General features: G+C 44.4%; 1 pseudogene; it reads left to right on the plus strand.

The window, feature by feature from the left end:
* Nucleotides 1-1,927: 1,927 nt before the first annotated feature.
* On the plus strand, nucleotides 1,928-6,021 carry LOC116087466 (annotated as a pseudogene).
* The last annotated feature ends 307 nt before the right edge of the window (nucleotides 6,022-6,328 follow it).

Consider the following 6,328-nt stretch of genomic DNA (forward strand, 5'->3'; position numbering starts at 1 on the left):
CTTTTCTGGCCTCTGACTGGATCCTTGCAGAGCAGTGGAGGGGCTGGGGGAGTTGTATTTTTTTATTCCCAAACATGCAACCGCATTTATATAAAATGATAGCATGCCCTATTTCTAGACCGCATCTGACACACTCATCTACAAGGTAAGAATAGTGACAAGAATTATTAGCAAGTTTTTATTTAAAAAACATATATATTCTCGCCATGGTAGAGGTATAAATAACATCACCACACCAAGAGGGTACATCTTTGTAACAGAAGTATGACCCACTCTCAAATGACAGCATGACTCTTATCTAGCAGTGTCAGGTGCAGGAAAATTACACATCTATTTTTCTATTTAAGAATATACATGGGACTGGAGAGATGGCTCAGTGGTTAAGAGACTGACTGCTCTTCCGAAGGTCCTAAGTTCAAATCCCAGCAACATGGTGGCTCACAGTCATCCGTAATGAGATCTGATGCCCTCTTGTGTTGTGTCTGAGGACAGCTACAATGTACTTACATATAATAATAAATAAATTTTTTAAAAAAGAATATACACAACCAGCAGTGGCCGGAAGAAAGATACCCAAGAACCTGCCACAGGCACTACTACAATGGTTGAATATGTGACGGAGAGACGGGAAGGATAGACCGGAAGGATAATGTGAGGTGGATGGAAGAGAAAGTAAAGCCGAGGGGTTTGTACACTGTGGAGAAAGGTGGAACTAGAGAATCGATGGAGGTGAGGGACAGGCAAATATGAGGATGCCAGGGCTGCTGCCAAAGGCCATGTCTGGGTCTATGCATGGTCTTGCTGCAGCAGGAGTCTGTGTTGATGTCTGTGGCCTGAGTTACTACTAAAGACCAAGTGGATGTCTGTAGTCTGGGCTGCCACCAGAGACCATGTGGATATCTGAAAGCCATGCTGCAGTTGTGTGACATGCTGATCTGAGTGCCACCTGAAGCTCTGGGGACTTCCAAGCCAGTGCTACTGCAGGAGGTGGAAGGTAGGGAGTGGAGAGGTGAGAGGTCATGTCTGGGTCCATGGTCATATGCAAGCCGGTGTCTATGTTGATGTCTCAGACCTGTGTTGCCACTAGAGGCCATGTCCCTGAGGCCCTGTGCTGAGCTGGTCTGGTCCCTCACCAGCCATCATACTCCAGAGAACTAGCCCCACCTCTTGCCAGGGTAGGACAGTAGAACTGACCATGATGGCAAGGAAGCATAGGAGACAGCACTGAGAGTGTCAGTGAGGGAAAGCGGGCCCCAACCCTGTCTGCTGTGAGGTAGCTTGGACAAGGGAGAGACACTCTGCCCACCTCACCCCTCACCACCTGAAACAAGCAGGTGAGCTGGCCCTAAGGTCATGAGAGCAGGAGAGCTGGCTGTGTTCCTCATCGACTGAAGCCCACTAGAGAAAGCAGGCCCTGAACCTCACCTGGGCGGCAAGGTAGAGGTGGCCCTGGTGGCAAAGGCACAGGCGAGCTGACCCTGCTTCTTTTCATTTGTGGCATTGGGTGAGCTAGCCAGGGAAGTGTTAGAGAGCTTGGACTATTGGCGTGGGGGCTGGAGATCTGGAAGCCTGACCAACTCAGCTACCTCCCAGGCCCAGGTCCAGGGCTTAGAATTGGCCCACCCCAGCATTTACCCCATCTATGATAACACGACAACAGAATATTCAAGAGAAATCCCTGTGAGGATTCAGTATTGATGGTGTAGCCGAAGCCAGAGGTTTCGAACACAACAATGCCGCCTTGCAATGAATATTTGCAAGTAAAGATGTGTGGACAGGGGCATATTATAGGACACACTGCGAGACACTACAGCTGCCACAATGAGATAAAGGGGTTTTTGTTGTTTACCTTTGTTGTTTTATTTTGTCTTATTTTCTTTTCTTTTGGGGGGAGGGATTTGCAAAGGTGGAGGGCAGAGATGAAGGGATGGGGAGGTGAGTGTGATTGGGGTGCCTGATGTAAAATTCACAAAGAATCAATAAAAAGTTTTTTAAAAATAAGAATATGTGTAACCACTGGGGGGTATAGCTCAGTTGTAGAGTGCTTCACAAACATGTATGAGGTTCTAGGTTCAATTCCTACTGATGGCAACATTTTATTCTCTCTCTCTCTCTCTCTCTCTCTCTCTCTCTCTCTCTCTCTCTCTCTCTTATGCACACACACACATGCACGTGCACACACATGCAGGTTTCTCGCTTGCTCTCTCTCTCATACACACACACACTCACACGCACACATATGCACACACACACACACACACACGTGCAGATTTCTGTACGTGTAGTCTCACATAGAGGCTTGTGCTGGTTGATTTTTTACCAACCTGACACAAGCCAGGGTCATGAGGGAAGAAATTATTCCATGAGGTTGGCCAGTAAGCAAGTCAATGGGGGCATTTTCTTTATTAGAAATTGACTGGGGGGGACCCAGATCATTATGAGAAGTGACACCTGCAAGACCACCTGCAAAGGTGGTCTTGAGTTATTTAAAAGCAAATTGAGCAAGCCATGGGGAGCAGGCCAGTAAACAACTGTCCTCCATGGCCTCTGCTCCAGTTCCTGCCTCCAGGTTCCTGCCTTGTCTTTCCTCCATGATGGACTGTAATCTAGACATTTGAGGTAAAGAAACCCTTTCCTCCCCCAAGTTGCTTTCAATCATGGTGTCTTTATCAGAGCAATGGAAACAAAGACAAGGCTCTTGTGTTAACATTGATTGGCTTTCTAAAGCCTCCAGAGGATGTGTTCTGAGCCATCACCAGCATTACCCAAGAGAATTTCAGCCATGGCTACCTATGTGTATTTGTAATAGTCATTTTTATTTCAAATCACTCCTTCTGGATTCATTTTCAGGGCCTGAGATCCACTGTGATGGGCAGGCTAAAGGATACAAGTGGCCAAAATGTCAACTGAATATACAAGAAGAGGAAGCACAAAGCCCTGATTAGAGACAGAAGCCAACCTCAGATGCATCAGAGGTAATTACAAAATGTTTACTACTAAGCCATGAGAGGCTCAAACATGTCATCTTCCATGTAAGCTTTGTTCAAAAAGATGAAGAAGAAACATGTGGTAGAATTACATGGCTGATGACTGATTCACATATCCACAACATAGTCCCGACCACCTGCAAACATGTGGTGTGCAGTCATTGCCTTCGGAAAATCCAGAGCTGGGAAACTAGATCACTCCCTACCTCTTTCTCTTCCTCTTCCTCATCCTCTTTATCTTCCTCTTCATCTCATTGTAGCCCAGACTTACCATCACCTGGGAGTAAGAATGCACTCAATGCTATCTGGTACTCCACCCTCCCTGTCACTAAAGCAGTCTGGATAGGAAACTTCCAGGGACCCAGTAGGTCTATGGCCTGTACAAGATGGGCAGAAGGAAGACAGAAAAACAAAGAGAAACTTACTAGAAGAGCATGTACATTGTGATTTGGGGTTAAAATATAGTTCTTAGACTAGCGTTTGATTGTTCACCCCAAATCAAAACTGAGAAATAGAATTCTGTGATTTACCAATTTTAATTTATCTTACTTAAATGATTATAGAATACAACATACATTTGAAATCCACCGCAGTGAACATGAGATGTTGAGGGACAGTCACCAAATGAGGTGAATGTGATAGTGAAGGAAAACGCAATCTTTTTGAGACATGGATTCCAGAACAGTCTTTAACCTCATTGATTTCTCTTGTTTGGAGAATGTACCCTGGCAAAGAACAGTTGCCTCCAGGCACACATTACACATTCAAATAGAAAGAGACAGTATCTGCCAAAATAACTTATAATCTTCGAAGTGAAGATAAACACCATACACTCACACACCATTAGAATGCATAAGCATTCCACTTAAGTGTGCAGAGAAGATTTGATATTCTGGGTGCTGAACCACCATCAAGTTAGGCATCAGTGGGCATACATAAGGGAGCTCAGCTACTCAAGAAACTTTTCTGGTAACTTTGTATAAAACCCATTGTTTATTAATTATCAGCAAGGAATTCACCATATGCTAGACATTTCAGCAAATATTCTGATTCATCTTCACCCCAGGCACAGAGAACAGCAAAGGACAAATAGCAATCCTTGGGAAGTGCTGTGGGCTGCATTGTGTTGCTTAAAGATGAAATGCCCTTTCTTACAACGAAGTGCCTGAAGGAAATGCTGTGTGTATCTCTGGGCCACATTTGTGCTGCTTTAGATTCCCTTGGGCGTAGGCTTCTTTGCCGTGAGGTACAGAATTATGATGGGGTCTCTGTAAACTGAGTATGAGCTCTTGTTAAAACAGTTCAAGCTGAATAAGTAAATTAGAAGAAAAATAATTCTAGAACGCATTACAGAGTTAACTCAGCCCATGGAGATGCCAGAGAACACACCTCAGTGCACATGTAGACAGGGAACCAGGGGCTGTCCACACAGGACACCCGAGGATGCATCTTGGGGGGAAGCAAAGCAGAGACCCTGCACTCCAGCCAAGCCCCATGTTTCCTGAGCTTCCAGCAAAGATTAAGGGAAGTCAGAATACCTGGCCTGAGTTACTTTGAGAGAAATTGTATGGTCTCAAGAAGCTGCACTTTCCTACTTGTTCATGGGGAATAAGAAAAAAAAAAAAAGTAAAGAAACCTATACACATATATGTGGCAGACACTGTGGCAATAGCTAAAGACATTTTAATATGTGTAACTATGATTCATCACCAGGAAAAAAATCTGTTTGGTTTGTTTTTATATTGATCTCTATAATCTCACGAAAATCTGATAGAGGTGAGGGGACTTTCAGAGAGAGTCAGCAACTTGATAAATAGGAGAATATGAATCTGAAATGAAGTCTTGTTCTCAATCCATTGCTTGTGGTCTTGTAACCAAAAATCCTCTTTGCCTAGGTGGAGGGACACAGAGTCTCAGGGAGCCCTTTCAGAGCACTCTGAAATGAGGTCAAGTTACAACCTATCTGGCTTGAGATTCCAGTATGAACAAACATCAGTAGAAGCCAAAGACTTAAGAAAATGAATTATCACACTGAGGCCAGGGGTCATTTGGAAGCTAGAAGAACTTTCTTTTGGAGGTTTCATCTAGTCTCAAGATAGAAACTGCTGGAAGCCAGAAGCAGAGCACAGAAGAGCTGAGGGAAGAAGTAAAATGCTAGATGCCTAGTCAACCAAGCACATCTTCTTCGAAGACTCAAGCAATGGGTAAAAAACAAAATCAAACAAACAAACAAACAAACAAACAAACAAATCCAGAGAAAGATAACAATTGTAAACCAATGGAGAAATCATGAGATTCTGAGACTCCAGGACACACTCGTGGGAAGGTAACCGTTCCTTCTTTTCCAGAACATCCGCTCCTAATAAACCTGACTCACTGAGATGTTTTGACAGCATGGTACCAGGACATGAAGCTGAGCAGCCAAGGCCAGAAATTAGACACTTATAAATGAGTCCTTACAGGGGCTTTCCCAGAGCAAATGCTGGATTTGGAGAACATTCCTGACTCACCCAGAGAGGTCAGGATGAAGACGTTTTGTGGGGAAAAAAATGAAGATGGAGGAGGGGGTGACAGTTCTCGTGCCCTGACTGATCCTCCTGTGTTCTATGATGAAGTCAGCACTGCTGTTGTGACTACAGTTGCCTCTGAGGCAGTGTTGATGCCTTGTCCCAGAATTGCAGGCAACGATAAGAGGATCAATTCAATACAACACCAGTAGACCAATGGGAAAATGTGGTGTGTGGTTCATAGGAAAAGCATTCCTGCAACCTGAAGTAGTTGGTTTTGACTTCAGTTCCATGCTGGACAATCCTGGGTACCTGAGAAGAAAGAAAAAGTAATTGCCCTCTTCCTGTTTCCTGCTTCCTGCTTCCAGTCTGCACATTTCCATCTCCATGGCCAGAGGTCAACAGTGCTGTGCCCTAAGTGTGTTCACAGGAACAAGGACTTAACTAAGAGCTTCCAAGGACAAAGGGTAGATCTCTTAAGTTTGGCAATCTCTTTTACAACAGCAGAGAACAAACCCAAATACTAAAGGTGGATCTCTTAAGTGGCATCACCCACTCTTGTGGAATGGTCTACAGAGCTGCAGCTGACACTGAGACTGAGGGAAATCTACATCTATGCCTTTGAAGTGCCCATCTCATGTAGAACTATGGGATATTGTAAGTTATCTACTCTTGTGTGAAGATTAAAAAAAAAGTGTTCTGTGTGTTTTGCTGCAAGCAGGTCCGGGAGCAGGAATATGACATCTCCAGATATAGCAATTGCTTGTCCTGTCACCAGCACAATGGGGGCCATAACCAGTTCAGCAGTCAACTGTAAAGACTTAGCTTGTGCCT

Source organism: Mastomys coucha, unplaced genomic scaffold (genome assembly GCF_008632895.1).
Source record: "Mastomys coucha isolate ucsf_1 unplaced genomic scaffold, UCSF_Mcou_1 pScaffold13, whole genome shotgun sequence".
Lineage (NCBI taxonomy): Eukaryota > Metazoa > Chordata > Mammalia > Rodentia > Muridae > Mastomys > Mastomys coucha.